We start from the raw sequence: 18,519 nt of genomic DNA on the forward strand, positions 1-18,519 counted from the left end.
TCTGAGAAAAGGAAGAGGAACTATCCTGGAACAAGTTGTCTGGCTGACCTTTAATAATAGGTTCCTGCTGGACCTCACATGTTTTCTTGAATCATTGCAAATCGAAACAGGTTGTGTGAGCTACATTATTGAACATTGCAGTGCTGCACTAGGAGCACTCTTTGGCCTTTTTTGTATTTTTTTTATGTTCTAACGCTCATGGTGGACACTAGAGATGAGCAAATTTCAGGTTATGAAATTCGTTCACTGGTAAAAGGTGAATTGCATTATGGATTCCGTTACCACGGACCATAACGTAATTCTATGACGGAATGCCTTTAGAAGCATTCTGTTATTATAGAAGTCTTTGGGCGGCAAAACAGATCCTTTTTTCTTTAGGTTCGGACCTCTAGTTAGCTTTTAGATTCCCTCTACTTCCATCTAGGTATCCTTACTTTTCATAACTTTTCAAGCACTTCTGATAATCCCAGGAATCTAAAAGGAATAAGTTTTTACTGTCCGGACTTTTTGGAGATGCCTTATACGTTACCTAGTGGTAACTAAGGATTGGAGAAGTCCTCCGCGCTTTTGCTTCCTTTTTGTCATAAATAAGGGTAAGGCGGCCTCGAAGAGTTCACTAGCCATATAGCTTAGGTCATTTTTTCTCTGGCTTACATCTCTTCTGGAATCACAGCTAAGACAGTAGCCGTCATACATCAAAATAGATAAATGCGGAGTACATCAGAGTAAAAAAGTGCTGAATACATCAAGGTGAGTCATTGCTCAAATGTATAACGATGAATAGATGCGCAGTACAATTTCTGCAATATCGAATAGTATCCTGATTAACACAAAAAACCTTCAGTTTGCAAAGGTCATCGCAATTCATTTATAGGTCCCTTAAAACCAACGCGTTTCCCCTAGTGTGTAACGTGGGCTCATCAGGGGACATACAGTACAGACCAAAAGTTTGGACGCACCTTCTCATTCAAAGAGTTTTCTTTATTTTCATGACTATGAAAATTGTAGATTCACACTGAAGGCATCAAAACTATGAATTAACACATGTGGAATTATATACATAACAAACAAGTGTGAAACAACTGAAAATATGTCATATTCTAGGTTCTTCAAAGTGGCCACCTTTTGCTTTGATTACTGCTTTGCACACTCTTGGCATTCTCTTGATGAGCTTCAAGGGGTAGTCCCCTGAAATGGTTTTCACTTCACAGGTGTGCCCTGTCAGGTTTAATAAGTGGGATTTCTTGCCTTATAAATGGGGTTGGGACCATCAGTTGCGTTGAGGAGAAGTCAGGTGGATACACAGCTGATAGTCCTAAGGAATAGACTGTTAGAATTTGTATTATGGCAAGAAAAAAGCAGCTAAGTAAAGAAAAACGAGTGGCCATCATTACTTTAAGAAATGAAGGTCAGTCAGTCAGCCGAAAAATTGGGAAAACTTTGAAAGTAAGGGCTATTTGACCATGAAGGAGAGTGATGGGGTGCTGCGCCAGATGACCTGGCCTCCACAGTTACCGGACCTGAACCCAATCAAGATGGTTTGGGGTGAGCTGGACCGCAGAGAGAAGGCAAAAGGGCCAACAAGTGCTAAGCATCTCTGGGAACTCCTTCAAGACTGTTGGAAGACCATTTCAGGGGACTACCTCTTGAAGCTCATCAAGAGAATGCCAAGAGTGTGCAAAGCAGTAATCAAAGCAAAAGGTGGCTACTTTGAAGAAACTAGAATATGACATATTTTCAGTTGTTTCACACTTGTTTGTTATGTATATAATTCCACAAGTGTTAATTCATAGTTTTGATGCCTTCATAGTCATGAAAATAAAGAAAACTCTTTGAATGAGAAGGTGTGTCCAAACTTTTGGTCTGTACTGTAGATGCAGTATTTAGATAGGCATCAGAGGTATTATTTCACAAATTACCCAACCTGGTGTCCAACAATTTTTTGTAACACCAGTTGATCATAGGTAAAATATAGATGTTGATATTCAAAGGCAACAGTGAGAAGGTAGGGAAACTTTTTCTACTTGCGCAGTCTACCTCTTGGGAGGGAGGGCTAATGTTTCTATTGTGCAAACCTGTTAGACTGCCACGTGGCCTTCTCCTTCTACCTTACCGTCACTATTGGATCCAGCTAAATTCTACCTCTTCTCTGTAAATCCTCTCTGTGGTGCTGTCGTGGCGGAAGGGAAAAATTAGGGTTGGATCAATAACATTCTAGGAATTTTTAATACCGGACATTATACTTAAATCTAGCATAATCTTATAAAAGAAATCTCATATGGGTTTCTCATCAAGTGTTTATCAAAATAATCGTAACAGATTTTAACAAAACATCTTAGAGAAGTACTTATCTTGACAAGGAATGACCAACTAAAGATGAACACTGATTCCTTTGGTGCAGAATATATTGCGAGACAGATGCTTTGATCCAAGATCCACTGGAGGCCTTGTGTTACATCTACCAGAAGAACTTTAGAAGTCAAATCTCCTTCCTCGCAATCTGGTATCTATGATAGAAAACTACCGTGGTCTCCATCCCTCGGGGGAGCTCACGGGTCTGCCGCCAGAGGACCAAAATGCACACTGGACCCTTCAGTTTTGGAATTCTAGATCCGCAGCAAGTATTTATAGAGTTTGCTGGTGTGCTATACCTCCTGTAGGCCATCCAGACTAAATGTTCCAGTCGATCTTGTTACTTCCCACCAGGAGCCATATAGGGCTTTGTTGATATGCCATACATACTGTAGGCCATTCAAGCAATATGGTCCAGCCCATCAGGAGTATTATAGGGCTTTGTTGGAGTGCTATGCCTATTGTAGACTATTAAACTACAAATTGACAACCAAACATAGGCACAGAACTAGTTCACCCTGCATGCATAGCCACTAAGATAGACCGCCACAAAGACTTGGCGGCACCCCAGGACACATAGATACTCACTCAGAGCCAAGTTCATTCACCCAGACACTGCTGCATGAGTGGTCCACTATTAAGAAATGGCAACAGAAGATGCCACTAGCCGTCCCTCATTTTGACACAGCCGTAGAAGCAGTCTGCCATGTGGAGCTGTCCGCTGATCAACACACTAGATAAACTCATCAGCAGAAGGAGACAGCAAGAGCCATCATCCCAGCAAGCATAAACACAGAAACAAACAGCTCCCTAGGTACATGAGGCCACCAGACAGTCAGAGACTCAAAAAAGGCAGTCAACCAGCCAAACAGGTATAGGCTCAAAAGGCAGCCCGCCAGACAGGCACAGGCTCAAAGGCAGCCAGCTAGACAGGCACAGGCTCAAAGGCAGCCAGCTAGACAGGCACAGGCTCAAAGGCAGCCAGCTAGACAGGCACAGGCTCAAAGGCAGCCAGCTAGACAGGCACAGGCTCAAAGGCAGCCAGCTAGACAGGCACAGGCTCAAAGGCAGCCAGCTAGACATGCACAGTTTCACCTGCAACCAGACAGACAGGTACAGGCCCAAAGGCAGCCCTCCAGACTGGCAGAGGTTCAAAGGCAGCCAGCTAGACAGGCACAGGCTCAAAAGGCAGCCAGCAAGACAGGCACAGGCTCAAAGGCAGCCAGCTAGACAGGCACAGGCTCAAAGGCAGCCAGCTAGACAGGCACAGGCTCAAAGGCAGTCAGCTAGACAGGCACAGGCTCAAAGGCAGCCAGCTAGACAGGCACAGGCTCAAAGGCAGCCAGCTAGACAGGCACAGGCTCAAAGGCAGCCAGCTAGACAGGCACAGGCTCAAAGGCAGCCAGTTAGACAGGCAGTCTTACAGGCATTCAGTCGACCAGTCAGATGCTGTAGGTGCAAGCCAAACAAGTATACTCAGCCGCCCGGCAAAAAGATGCTACAGGCCTTCAGCCGACCTACAGAACAAAATGCAAGACATTCCACCAAGCAGGCATATATGGAAAGACCTTTAGTCATACAGGCATCAGTAATCAGAAAAACCAACATAACAGAGACGTTCAGGCAAGAAAGCCTGAAGACAGTCATTCAGTCCTCCCGAAGCCAAGAGGCAGACAACCGGGCCCTAAAACCAAGAGGCAGACAACCAGGCCCTAAAGCCAAGAGGCAGACAACCAGGCCCTTAAGGCAAGAGGCAGACAACCAGGCCCTAAAGCCAAGAGGCAGACAACCAGGCCCTTAAGCCAAGAGGCAGACAACCAGGCCCTAAAGCCATGAGGCAGACAGGCAGGCCCTAAAGCCATGAGGCAGGCAGACAGGCAGGCCCTAAAGCCATGAGGCAGGCAGGCCCTAAAGCCATGAGGCAAGCAGACAGGCAGGCCCTAAAGCCATGAGGCAGGCAGACAGGCAGGCCCTAAAGCCATGAGGCAGGCAGACAGGCAGGCCCTAAAGCCATGAGGCAGGCAGACAGGCAGGCCCTAAAGCCATGAGGCAGACAACCAGGCCCTAAAGCCATGAGGCAGACAACCAGGCCCTAAAGCCATGAGGCAGACAACCAGGCCCTAAAGCCATGAGGCAGACAACCAGGCCCTAAAGCCATGAGGCAGACAACCAGGCCCTAAAGCCATGAGGCAGACAACCAGGCCCTAAAGCCATGAGGCAGACAACCAGGCCCTAAAGCCATGAGGCAGACAAACAGGCCCTAAAGCCATGAGGAAGACAATCCAAATATTTGCTGTGTAACTTAAGTAGAGTCATTATAAGGAGTACCTTCTTTCACAGCCATGGGAGCTGCATGATCTAGGCTCCTTCTTCCTCGTCTGAGCCGCATGCCGGAGAATGCACCGGAATACACGTTCCCATGAGGCAGACCCTCCATGGATCCCTGCTGCAAGTGGTGCAATACCCATCTGGGCTGCTTCCTCTTACCCATGGATCTGGGCTTCAAACGTCGCGTGGCCTTACTCCACTGAGGGGCCCACGCACCTGCCGCAAAAATCGGACAGAGAGCCCGGCCCCCCCAGTTCCTAGAGTCCTGTCAACCCAAAACTATGGGGCGCGATAGACCCCGGCAGGTATTACCACATAGCCCTCCAGAACATTTCTGGGATCTCCTAGGCTAGCGATACCTGAAAGGAAAACTGCAGGTCTCCCGCTCCAGGGACAGGAAACCACTGAGGTTGGAGAGAGGCTCCACCTTTTTATTCTGCAGGTTTCCTGTCCCTGGGGGCGGATCCTCTCTCTGTGTGGTGCTGTGGGGGGGAGAGAAAAATACGGTATATACATAGAAACATAGAATATGTCGGCAGATAAGAACCATTTGACCCATCTAGTCTGCCCAATATACTGAATACTATGAATAGCCCTTGGCCCTATCTTATATAAAGGATGGCCTTATGCCTATCCCATGCATGCTTAAACTCCTTCACTGTATTTGCAGCTACCACTTTTGCAGGAAGGCTATTCGATGCATCCACTACTCTCTCAGTAAAGTAATACTTCCTGATATTACTTTTAAACCTTTGCCCCTCTAATTTAAAACTATGTCCTCTTGTAGCAGTTTTTCTTCTTTTAAATATTCTCTCCTCTTTTACCTTGTTGATTCCCTTTATGTATTTAAAAGTTTCTATCATATCCCCTCTGTCTAGTCTTTCTTCCAAGCTATACATGTTAAGGTCCTTTAATCTTTCCTGGTAAGTTTTATCCTGCAATCCAAGTACTAGTTTAGTAGCTCTTCTCTGAACTCTCTCCAAAGTATCAATATCCTTCTGGAGATATGGTCTCCAGTACTGCCCTCAATACTCCAAATGAGGTCTCACTAGTGCTCTGTAGAGTGGCATGACCACCTCCCTCTTTCTACTGGTAATGCCTCTACCTATACACCCAAACATTCTGCTAGCATTTCCTGCTGCTCTATGACATTGCCTGCCTACCTTTAAGTCTTCTGAAATAATGACCCCTAAATCCCTTTCCTCAGATACTGAGGTTAGGACTGTATCACTGATTTTATATTCTGCTCTTGGGTTTTTACGCCCCAGGTGCATTATCTTGAACTTATCAACATTTAATTTTAGTTGTCAGATTTTTGACCATTCCTCTAGTTTTCCTAAATCCTTTTCCATTTGGTGTATCCCTCCAGGAACATCAACCCTGTTACAAATATTTGTGTCATCAGCAAAAAGACACACCTTACCATCGAGGCCTTCTGCAATTTCGCTGATAAAGATATCGAACAATATGGGCCCCAGAACAGATCCCTGAGGTACCCCACTGGTAACAAGACCATGGTCTGTAGATATTCCATTGACTACAACCATCTGTTGTATGTCCCTCAGCCACTGCCTAATCCATTCAACAATATGGGAGTCCACACACAAAGACTGCAATTTATTGATAAGCCTTCTATTTTGGGACAGTATCAAAAGCCTTACTAAAGTCCAGATAAGCGATGTTTACTGCACCTCCGCCATCTATTATTTTAGTCACCCAATCAAAAAAATCTATAAAATTTGTTTGACATGATCTCCCTGAAGTAAACCCATGCTGTTTTTCATCTTTCAATCCATGGGATTTTAGATGTTCCACAATCCTCCCCTTAAGTATGGTTTCCGCTAATTTCCCCACTATTGATGTCAGGCTTACTGGCCTATAGTTGCCCAAATCCTCCCTACTACCTTTCTTGTGAATGGGCACAACATTTGCCAATTTCCAATCTTCTGGGACGACTCCTGTTGCCAGTGATTGGTTAAATAAATCTGTTAATGGTTTTGCTAGTTCACCGCTGAGCTATTTTAATAGCTTTGGGTGTATCCCATCAGGCCCCTGTGACTTATTTGTATTAATTTTAGACAGCTGACTTAGAACCTCTTCCTCTGTAAAGACACATGCATCAAAAGATTCATTAGTCTTCTTTCCTAACTGAGGTTATTCATTGAGGCAGTCAGCTAGTTCTTTATCTTCTTCCATATACCTTCCTTCTTTTGTTTTTAATTTGGTAATTACTTGTTTTCTAAAATTTAAAACTTTTGTTTTTGTGTGGTGTGAATCAGTCACTGTACTTATAGTAAACCACACTGACTGGTGATCACTAGAACCCAAGCTTTCCCCTACAGTAATATCAGATACCAAATTCCCATTTGTGAATACTAAATCTAAAATGGCCTCCTTTCGGGTTGGCTCCTCAACTACTTGCTGTAGAGATAATCCCAGTAGGGAATTTAGAATATCTGTACTCCTGGCAGAACTAGCTATTTTGGTTTTCCAGTTTACATCAAGAAGATTAAAGTCTCCCATAATGATAACTTCCCCCTTCAATGTCATTTTAGCTATTTCCTCAACTAGTAGATCATCTAATTCTTTGACTTGGCTAGGTGGTCTATATATCACACCTACACGAGTTACCTTATGATTATCAAGCTGCAAGGTAACCCAAACTGACTCTAAATTGGTCTTGCTAACTTGTATCAAATTAGATTTCATGCTATCTTTCACATACAGGGCCACCCCTCCCCCCTTCTTGCCTTCTCTGTCTTTCCTGTATAGAGAGAACCCTGGTATTGTTATATCCCAGTCATTACTCCCATTGAACCATTGAATATATATATTTTTTTATCTTATCAATTTTCAGGGCAATTGAAGCATATTTGATTGAGTAGAATCGAATTGGACCCGAATAGAATTTTTTAAAATAAGATCTTACAATGGCTGGGACAAGAAGCAGTGGATTTGCTGTGGAGCATTTTATGAAGCATACCTGTTCAGTTACAGAAATGCTATGGATTTTTTATTCATATTCATTTGTGTTGTACCCCCAGGTACTGATGAGGATAGTCTCAGAAACCCCTTTAACCAAAAGAAGGAAGTAGGAAAGTCTGCCCCCCGCTGAGACACCGGCTCACATTTAGTTACTGTCTAACAGATAGTGTAAACTTAGACCAGGCAGTCACATTACCACAGTGATATCTTACGCCAGAATTGTGGCACAAGGATCCTAGTAAATGTGGGCCACTAACCCTACCAGTCAAAAGATACTGTATAATGAAAATCAATACAAAATACGATTAAAATAGAACATAATATGATAGTGTCAGAAGCAACAGAATAGTTCACAAACATGTCCTAAAAATCAACCACGACCCTATCATAAGATGCTATCTCCCAGTTTTCCCTATTTAACTATATTTGTGCTATGATCGTATTTCTGTTTATAACTATCATTTGTAAAATGGGCCAGTATGACAGAATGTCAATGTCCATCTTAGGCTGGGGCTACATGGCGATATTTGCTGTGACACACGTTGAATGACCAATGGCATTGCAGAGCAACTTATAAATTGTTGTGATCCCAGAATCCCAGATTTTTATTCTTTACTTTTGCAAATCTGGGTTCACCGCCATGGCGTTGTGCTGCAACCCCACTCAGTTGAATGGCTGCATTGCTACAAAGCCAGCTGTGGTCGTGTGACGGGTGTTGTGACCAAGTTCATCACGTAGCCCCAGCCTTAGGGTATTGTGCAGCAAGCCCGCAGGGGAAGTGCTCCGAGGAGGATGAGAGTGGTAATGGATATGCTGGTGGTAGCATGCAGTAAATGGAGGATGCACCCTATCTTCCCTCAGGACAGCTCCTGGAGTTGTGGCTTTTTTATATGAAGTGGCCTTGATGTTGTTAGGTGTTGATCTTGGTTATAAGGCAGGAGGACAGATGAAGTGGCTCGAAAATGATGGAGTCAATAATTAAGCTGGCTGGTTGCAACAGATAGTATTTATTGAGTTGATAGTAGTAGTAGTAGTAGTAGTAGTAGTAGTAGTAGTACATATAGCAGCAAAAGGCACTCTTCCAAAGTATATTAAAGTGTGATTTTTCTCTAAGTGTAGAGGCAAAAACAACGATGGTAGTTGTAGTACTCACTGAGTCTGATTCCAAACTGTTTGCTATCTTCCCAAGATAACCACAGGTGTACTATATTGTCCTTATGAACTCCTTGTGCAGTTCCCAGCCTGAGGGGTGCAGAAACTTTACATACAGATAGCCAGCCCGTTATAAAATGTGGTAGGAGACAGAGCCACTAAACCTTTTCACAGCATTAAAGCCTTTCTGCCATAAATGAGCAAATACCTTGCTGGTGAGTTCGGTAAAGGTTATTTTTTTACAGTAGAAATTAATTTTTGTAGTTATTACCCGAAGTCTCACGAGACTTCGCAAAGTAATAACTTCAGCTCATCAGAGCCAATACATTCTAATACTGTATGGAGCTCCCACTCCGTACAGTATTCTAACAAAGTTTTATGCGAATCAACTTAGGATGTTTCATCTGAAGTCGATTCGCTCATCCCTAAACCTAAGAATTCTACCAAAGTTAACCCTATGTTGGCCATACATTGGTATGAATGTACAAAGTGTATAGAAAGACAAGAATTATAACAATAAATCAGAACATGTAACTCGGCAAACATTAGAGTTACACTAATTAAACCTTTGCAGTGCCCCATTGGGGTACTGCAGCTGCCAAATGTCCCATTTTTTTAAAGTAGCTTTTAAAGCTATTTAGTAGTTTTTTAAAGTCTTTAAAGACTAGAGGTGGATTCAATAGATGACGATAGGTAGTATCTATCCTTAATAGTTTCCCTTATAATGCATATCCGAGTTTGGCTTCAAACACTGCATAAAAAAAATAATAAAACTGAACTGAGTTTCATACAGAAAACGCCATAAAACAAAATCTGCCTGTGAATGCATAGGTGACCTACACGGTATTCTTTACACATTGCTGTCTTTAGTGATCTTGCCTACAGGTACCATGTTGTGCTCAGAGGGTCACCCATGTCATGATAGCCTATTAATTATATAATTTTAATTACATCAGATAGAATGAAAACCTAAGTGGACCGTCATCCATACTTCCCCCAGCTTTGCCCTTGCACCAAAGGGTAATGATTAATATACTATATTAGATAATACAAACATCTAATTTATGCATTTCTTGTAAAAGACCATTGTCGTAAATCCTAAAATATGAAGACTGACATAGGTGCAGTGGTCACATAGTGGGTGTATACTGTATTAACAGCCGTCCGACATTGGTGTTCATAATCAGCCCTCACATAATGTAACAGATGAAGAGTTCATTAGTGTTCACCTTCTGCCCTATTGTACTGTAGTCTGCGATAGACAATTCATCTTGGAAATGCCAGGGTGTTTACAACTAGAAGACAAGTCCCTGGCTATAGGGATAAGATCCATGGACTGGTCTGTACTCACTGAGCAGCTTCATATTGTATGACAAGTTACAGTACGATAGAATTGTCATGCACATGAAAACACTTTATTACTCTACAGGAAATTCCCATTATTCCTAAACATTGAAGCAGAAGTCATGCCCCAAAAACAGGAAGAGGAGAGTCTACGTTTTATCATGTAAAAAGGAAAGGGGAAGTTATGCTCCTGGCAATAAGGCGGTTAACTCATTAGATTGCTGACAACCTACCTGGCTACAACCTGAAATGATACGACCAATTCACTAGCACAAAGTTCAGCTATCAGGACAAGCTAGTAAAAATGCAAAGTGAAATTCCCAGACCTAAGTCAACATAACCAGTACAAGGATACATTTATCAATAGCAAAATACAGAAGCGAGATATTTACTAGCAGAAGAGTTGCGTTACATAGAATATAGAGAGAGAAATATGGATGCTTATATACAAGCGGTCAGCTATAAATAGAGCAAGGCAGGGATATGCAAGAAACCCAATCTTCCCTATCTGACAGCAGACTGCAGGCCTTCAGTCCTTGGAACCTACATAGAAATAAACAGCTCCCAATTGAAATCACAGCAGGAATTATTTTTGTCTCCCATGGACAGTGATTTGAGCCTCCCCTACCTTTCAGCGAAGATGATGGTGATGGTGCTACTGCTGCTGCTGCTGCTGCGTTAAACGATTTAGCGCTCTTTTGACTCCAGAGTGCAAAAAAAGGGAAGCAATGACGTTGAGATGAAAAGACTTTTAGGTTGAACACAGCTGAACAGACGTGTAAAAGCTCCGTTTTGCTGTAGCTCAGCAGGAAAAGAGAAGAGAGAGAGAGAAAAAAAAGAACAGGAGAGAGGAAAAAAAGGGAGGGGATGGGAGGGGTGAGAGACAGCTACTCATTTAGACAGCCGGTCTAGCAGGCCTTCATAATGCTCAGGCACAAAACACAGCTGTGGCTTAAGGCAGAAATGCTCCTTATTCTGGCCTGCTGGCAATAGCATTGTTGTAGAATTGCTGCCATTCAGCATCTGAGCATGATAATGACGACACAGATTTACAGAACCTGGACAATAATGCGTTACTTAGAAATGCAGCAGTGAAAAGCTGCGGGTAATGAAAGGGTTAACGTCAAAGGCACTGTGCATGCTAAAGATCACTGAGCCTTGGCACGTCTGCTTTATCAGACTGATATAATGCGTTTACTAACACAGGTCGTGAATGACATCATGTTGAATGAACAAGACAATGGGGTCATTTATTAAAGAGCGGCGTTTTACCTCAGTCTCTACACACGAACGATACAGATGGTTGTGCAGTTCAATCAGTTTTTTCTGCGATTGCGTTCAGTGGGGGTCATTTATCATGCTCGTCTGTTTTTTGCAGACTGCGATTAGGCGTAGTACATGTAGATTAGCCTGTCACTATTTTACATAGTATTAATAATGAGTCACATACTGTAGCAGGTGATGAATTAGGTGATGCGTCTTTGTATTCGTCAGGGCTCAGGTGGATTGCGTACAATTACACTACCGGTTGGGTGGCGTACGAATTAGGTGCAAAAGTGTTGTGAAAAGTCACATATTAAATAAAATCTTAGGTTTTTGAAACGGAGCACGTCTACGAGAAGATGTTACTATTTTAATGCAATTGCACAACACATCGCAGACAAACTGAACTACGCATCCCTGATGTGGAGTAAAAATAAGACTGGCTCTTCACCAAATTCATACTTAAAAAAGGCACACCAACATGAGTAGGCAGAAGAAAAAAAAACACAGCAAACTAGCCACGCCCACAAAATGTGCCCACACCATGGAATTGTCTAGTGAGTCTACAAAGACTCCAAAGCAGGTGCAACATGATTAGTAAATGTGGCAAAAACAATGGGGGAGATTTATCAAAACTGGTGTAAAGGAAAATTGGCTTATTTGCAACCAATCAGACTCCACCTTTCATTATCCAATGGAGCCCTGAAAAGTGAAAGGTGGAATCAGATTCTTTGCTATGGGCAACTAAGCCAGTTTTCCTTTACAACAGTTTTGATAAATCTCCCCCAATGGGCCTCATTTATCAAAAACTGTCTAACAGGAAAACTGTATTAGTTGCCCATAGCAACCAATCCGAGCTCAAGTTTTATTTTTTCAGAACACTTTAAAAGAGTTGTCCGATTTTTTTAAAATCTTGATGACCTATCCTCAGGATAGGTCATCAATATCAGAGCTATGAAGAAACCACGGCACTAGATTTTAGATATTCAGAAATAATTCATTTATTGTCCATCCCAAATAGGATCTTTTTTGTTGCAAATGGCCAACGTTTCGGTCCACTAGGACCTTGATCACGGCCTAAAAATAGGTACATCATATTTTAGTACATCATATTTAAGGACATATCCCATAGCATAAATGGGCAATATATAGTACAACAAAATATCATAAAACCGATATTGGCTCAGTCACACCGCAATTGTGACAAACCACTCTGGCCCCCCGTAAGACAGGCACCTACCCATGTCTCCATTGTGCCCAGTGCACTATTGTCATTAAGGGAAATAGGATTATACATCCCATCCGGGCAAAATTTATCAACCAAGAGACTTCTACACATGTATTTCGTCCTTCGTGGTATACCTTATCAAATGCCTGTGTGGCCTGGCCTATGTAGGCGAAACGACCCAGTGCGTTCGCGATCGCATATCTAAACACAAATGTGACATTCGATGCAATAGAACAGAACTTCCGGTTCCATATCACTATTCATCCAATAAACATCAAATCAAGCAGCTCCAGTTCCAGGTATTAGAACATGTGCCACAAACAAGACGAGGAGGGAATCGGATTGCACGCCTAAAGGAGCGTGAGGCCTTCTGGATCTTTGAGTTAAAGACTCTTTCTCCCCGTGGAATGAACAGGGACTTCGATTTTCGAATTTAACCCTTGTAAATAACTTTTACATTTTCATACTCCCAAGGAATGAACAGGGACTACACTTCTCATACTTGATTTCTATATGTTAATTTCTATATGTCAATCTTCATTACTTGTTGACAGTATCTTTATTGTTAGATGGATCATAGATATATGTTTATTTATATGCATGTTTTTTATACCGTATAATTTTCTCCTAACCCCTTTATTCTCCCATCTTCACAGACAAAATGACCCCCATAGTCGCATCACCACAGGTAGTATACTATCACATAATATAGAGTCATTATTAGCATTATTAGTATTTTCCTTTTAAAGATCTCTATACATATACTGAAGTACTGAGCCAATAATATAATATAATATACACTCACCTAAAGAATTATTAGGAACACCTGTTCTATTTCTCATTAATGCAATTATCTAGTCAACCAATCACATGGCAGTTGCTTCAATGCATTTAGGGGTGTTCTCCTGGTCAAGACAATCTCCTGAACTCCAAACTGAATGTCAGAATGGGAAAGAAAGGTGATTTAAGCAATTTTGAGCGTGGCATGGTTGTTGGTGCCAGACGGGCCGGTCTGAGTATTTCACAATCTGCTCAGTTACTGGGATTTTTACGCACAACCATTTCTAGGGTTTACAAAGAATGGTGTGAAAAGGGAAAAACATCCAGTATGCGGCAGTCCTGTGGGCAAAAATGCCTTATGGATGCTAGAGGTCAGAGGAGAATGGGCTGACTGATTCAAGCTGATAGAAGAGCAACGTTGACTGAAATAACCACTCGTTACAACCGAGGTATGCAGCAAAGCATTTGTGAAGCCACAACACGCACAACCTTGAGGCGGATGGGCTACAACAGCAGAAGATCCCACCGGGTACCACTCATCTCCACTACAATTTGCATGAGCTCACCAAAATTGGACTGTTGAAGACTGGAAAAATGTTGCCGGGTCTGATGAGTCTCGATTTCTGTTGAGACATTCAAATGGTAGATTCCGAATTTGGCGTAAACAGAATGAGAACATGTATCCATCCTCTGATGGCTACTTCCAGCAGGATAATGCACCATGTCACAAAGCTCGAATCATTTCAAATTGGTTTCTTGAACATGACAATGAGTTCACTGTACTAAAATGGCCCCCACAGTCACCAGATCTCAACCCAATAGAGCATCTTTGAGATGTGGTGGAACGGGAGCTTCGTGCCCTGGATGTGCATCCCTCAAATCTCCAACTACAAGATGCTATCCTATCAATATGGGCCAACATTTCTAAAGAATGCAATCAGCACCTTGTTAAATCAATGCCACGTAGAATTAAGGCAGTTCTGAAGGCAAAAGGGAATCCAACACAGTATATATATTTTTTTTTTGGGGGGGGGAAAGACCCATGCCGTCATGGAAGATTTATGAAAAGAAAATTACTGGTAAGTAATATGGTTTTTCCCTTTCATCCTCCATGAAGGCATACAGATATAACAGATTAATTCTTGCTTAGGGAGGGACTATGGCCTGCAAAACCTTCCTACCAAAAGAAAGATCTTTATTTGCCCTAGTATCCACTCTGTAATGTTTGGTAAATGTATGAGGGCTTGACCATGTTGCTGCCCTACAGATTTGTTCTATGGATGCTTTCGCTTTCTCAGCCCAGGATGTTGAGACCTTGTGGAGTGGGCAGTCAGATTTTTTGGTGGAGGCACACCCAAGGCATTATAGGTCTCGGATATAGCCATTTTTATCCATCTGGACAAGGAAATTTCCCCTCACCCATGACGGCACCCCATGCGACCAGGAACCTCCCATCCGGGACAGGAAACCTGAGAAGATAAAAGGTTCACACCCCCACCAAGCACCAGTTCAGGTTTCCTGTACTCCGGATAGGAAGTCCCTGGGAAGTTCTTATGATGGTTCTCACCTGCAGCTCGGGGGAGGCCCAGGTTCTGATCCAGTTGGAGGCCTCCCCCAGGCGGCTGAAGGCTCTCCAGGGCTGCTGCCTATAGTCTGCCTTTCCCTCGCATTTCGGCGCCGATCCCGAGGGAGCCGCTGTGGCCGTGTACAGGCGGCTTCCCTCATGCTGTTCGGCGTCTTTGCCCGGCTTCCTGTTGGCGTCAGAGAGGCATCTGCGCATGCGCGTGCCTCCAAAGCGGCGGCGCTTAATCCGGAAGTAGGGAAGAAAGTGCCGGAATAGCCTAGGCGCATCCTTTAAATATAAATGTGGCTGCAGGGGGAATCCAGCCAGCTGATGTAGCACACAGTGCTGTGCTGAAGAGGCTCTTTTCCTGCAAAAAATGTCTGAGCCAGCAAATGGACGCGCCGAACCCCTGGAACCCTCGAGGCCTGCTAGTCCGGTACCAGTCCTGAGGAGTGGGGACAAAGATCAGTGGTGAGGTGGATCTTTTTATTAATGGGGTGTTGTTTGTTTGGCTTCTTTTAGGTGGCAAAGACCCCCAAAAAAGCGGCTTCAAAAACGAAATTTGTGGCAGAGGAATCTCAGAGCCTCTCCAAAAACATGAGGTCCTTAATAAGATCCGAGGTCAGGGCCTCCTTAAAGTCTTTGAATAAAGGCCGCCATAGGTCACCAGATAAGTCCCCGGATGTTAGGGATTCTGATATTGACCTCTCCGATGTGGAGGAAAGAGAAGCGGGTCAGTTATTTTCTAACGACGCTACATCGTCAGAAGATGAGGAAGCAGGGAGTTCCTTTTTTTCACCTGAGGACACCCAAAACTTACTTAAAGCTGTCAGAGCGACAATGCAACTTGAAGACGTGAAACAGGCTAAGTCAACAGCAGATCTAGCTTTTCAGGGATTAGGCACCAGGAAGCATAGGGTCTTCACCATTCACGAAAACGTCCAAGCATTAATTAGAAAGGAATGGAAAAATCCTGATAGGAAGTTTTTTATCCCAAATTCAGTTAAAAGGAAATATCCTTTTGATGAGAAAGTAGCAGCTATTTGGGACAAGGCCCCTACAGTAGACAAGGCCCTGGTAGCAAAGATCGCCAAGAAGTCTGCTCTACCGTTTGATGATTTGGGTAGCCTGTCTGACCCTTTAGACAAAAAAGCTGATTTTTATTTTAAAAAGGCGTGGGAATCGTCCTCTGCTTGCCTGAGACCTGCTGTCGCAGCTTCATGGGTTTCAAGATCACTGCATATCTGGTTGGAACAGTTAGAACAGCATCTCAGTGAAAAAAAGCCAAGAGAGCTTTGGCCTCCCTTCCTACCTTTTTTAAAGCCGCCGACTTTCTAGCAGATGCCTACACAAAGGGGTAGTAGTCCCAGTTCCACAGGCAGAGAGGGGCAAGGGATTTTACTCTCCTCTTTTTTTAGTGAAAAAACCCAATGGCTCCTTCCGAGTAATCCTAAACTTAAAGAAACTAAACCGGTTCCTCAAATACAAGAAGTTTCGCATGGAGACCATAAGATCAACCATAGATCTCCTAGCAAGAGATTGCTGGATGGAGACTCTGGACTTAGAGGACGCATATTACCATGTGCCAATTCATGTGTCCTCCCAAAAAATTTAAGGACAGCGGTCTGGGTTCAGGAAGAGTGTCTACACCTGCAGTACAAAGCCCTACCTTTTGGGGTTTCACAAGCCCCCAGAATCTTTTTACAAAGGTGATTGCGGAGGTGGCTTCCTTTCTAAGATTGTCAGGGGTTCCGTTGCTGCCATATCTAGACCTGTTTATTTCCCAGACCAAAGAAAAGTTAAACCAAAACATCAGTGTTTCCTGCTCCCTGTTAAAGAACCTGGGCTGGAAAATAAATTGGAAAATGTCTTGCCTGTCACCATCTCAGACTTGTGCGTTTTTAGACATCCTGTTAGATTCCCGGGTAGAAAGAACATTCCTCCCATCCACCAAGATAATCTGCATCAGGGAACATGTTTGGGATCTTTTCAGGTCTTACCTCTGCTCATTCAGAAGGGCGATGGCGGTACTGGGCCACCTGACAGCAACAATTCTGGCTGTCCCATATGCGCAGACCCATACGAGGAAGCTACAGTCATGCATCCTGCACCAATGGGACGGCTGCAAACAGTCGTTAGATCAGTCTTTCCATTTATCCGCGGAAGCGAGGATGTCTCTTCTTTGGTGGACAGTGCCAGAGAATCTTTCAGCAGGGGTACCCTGGTCTTTCCAGGATCCGATATTTAGGTCAGGGCCTCCTTAAAGTCTTTGAATAAAGGCCGCCATAGGTCACCAGATAAGTCCCCGGATGTTAGGGATTCTGATATTGACCTCTCCGATGTGGAGGAAAGAGAAGCGGGTCAGTTATTTTCTAACGACGCTACATCGTCAGAAGATGAGGAAGCAGGGAGTTCCTTTTTTTCACCTGAGGACACCCAAAACTTACTTAAAGCTGTCAGAGCGACAATGCAACTTGAAGACGTGAAACAGGCTAAGTCAACAGCAGATCTAGCTTTTCAGGGATTAGGCACCAGGAAGCATAGGGTCTTCACCATTCACGAAAACGTCCAAGCATTAATTAGAAAGGAATGGAAAAATCCTGATAGGAAGTTTTTTATCCCAAATTCAGTTAAAGGAAATATCCTTTTGATGAGAAAGTAGCAGCTATTTGGGACAAGGCCCCTACAGTAGACAAGGCCCTGGTAGCAAAGATCGCCAAGAAGTCTGCTCTACCGTTTGATGATTTGGGTAGCCTGTCTGACCCTTTAGACAAAAAAGCAGATTTTTATTTTAAAAAGGCGTGGGAATCGTCCTCTGCTTGCCTGAGACCTGCTGTCGCAGCTTCATGGGTTTCAAGATCACTGCATATCTGGTTGGAACAGTTAGAACAGCATCTCAGTGAAAAAAAGCCAAGAGAGCTTTGGCCTCCCTTCCTACCTTTTTTAAAGCCGCCGACTTTCTAGCAGATGCCTACACAAAGGGGTAGTAGTCCCAGTTCCACAGGCAGAGAGGGGCAAGGGATTTTACTCTCCTCTTTTTTTTGTGAAAAAACCCAATGGCTCCTTCCGAGTAATCCTAAACTTAAAGAAACTAAACCGGTTCCTCAAATACAAGAAGTTTCACATGGAGACCATAAGATCAACCATAGATCTCCTAGCAAGAGATTGCTGGATGGAGACTCTGGACTTAGAGGACGCATATTACCATGTGCCAATTCATGTGTCCTCCCAAAAAATTTAAGGACAGCGGTCTGGGTTCAGGAAGAGTGTCTACACCTGCAGTACAAAGCCCTACCTTTTGGGGTTTCACAAGCCCCCAGAATCTTTTTACAAAGGTGATTGCGGAGGTGGCTTCCTTTCTAAGATTGTCAGGGGTTCCGTTGCTGCCATATCTAGACCTGTTTATTTCCCAGACCAAAGAAAAGTTAAACCAAAACATCAGTGTTTCCTGCTCCCTGTTAAAGAACCTGGGCTGGAAAATAAATTGGAAAATGTCTTGCCTGTCACCATCTCAGACTTGTGC

At 43.4% G+C, this 18,519-nt stretch overlaps 1 protein-coding gene across 2 annotated transcripts in view; it reads right to left on the reverse strand.

The window, feature by feature from the left end:
* C9H1orf21 (chromosome 9 C1orf21 homolog) overlaps positions 1-11,533 on the reverse strand; it is a 231,363-nt gene extending 219,830 nt beyond the window's left edge. Inside the window, exon 1 of one of the 2 annotated variants that reach the window (XM_040407664.1) lies at positions 11,434-11,533. The gene's annotated coding sequence lies outside the window, so the exon portion shown is untranslated. Of the gene's footprint in view, positions 1-10,789; positions 11,030-11,433 lie in introns of those variants that run through there. The other variant, XM_040407663.1, reaches the window with a different exon arrangement.
* Positions 11,534-18,519: the final 6,986 nt, after the last annotated feature.

Source organism: Bufo bufo, chromosome 9 (assembly GCF_905171765.1).
Source record: "Bufo bufo chromosome 9, aBufBuf1.1, whole genome shotgun sequence".
Classification (NCBI taxonomy): domain Eukaryota; kingdom Metazoa; phylum Chordata; class Amphibia; order Anura; family Bufonidae; genus Bufo; species Bufo bufo.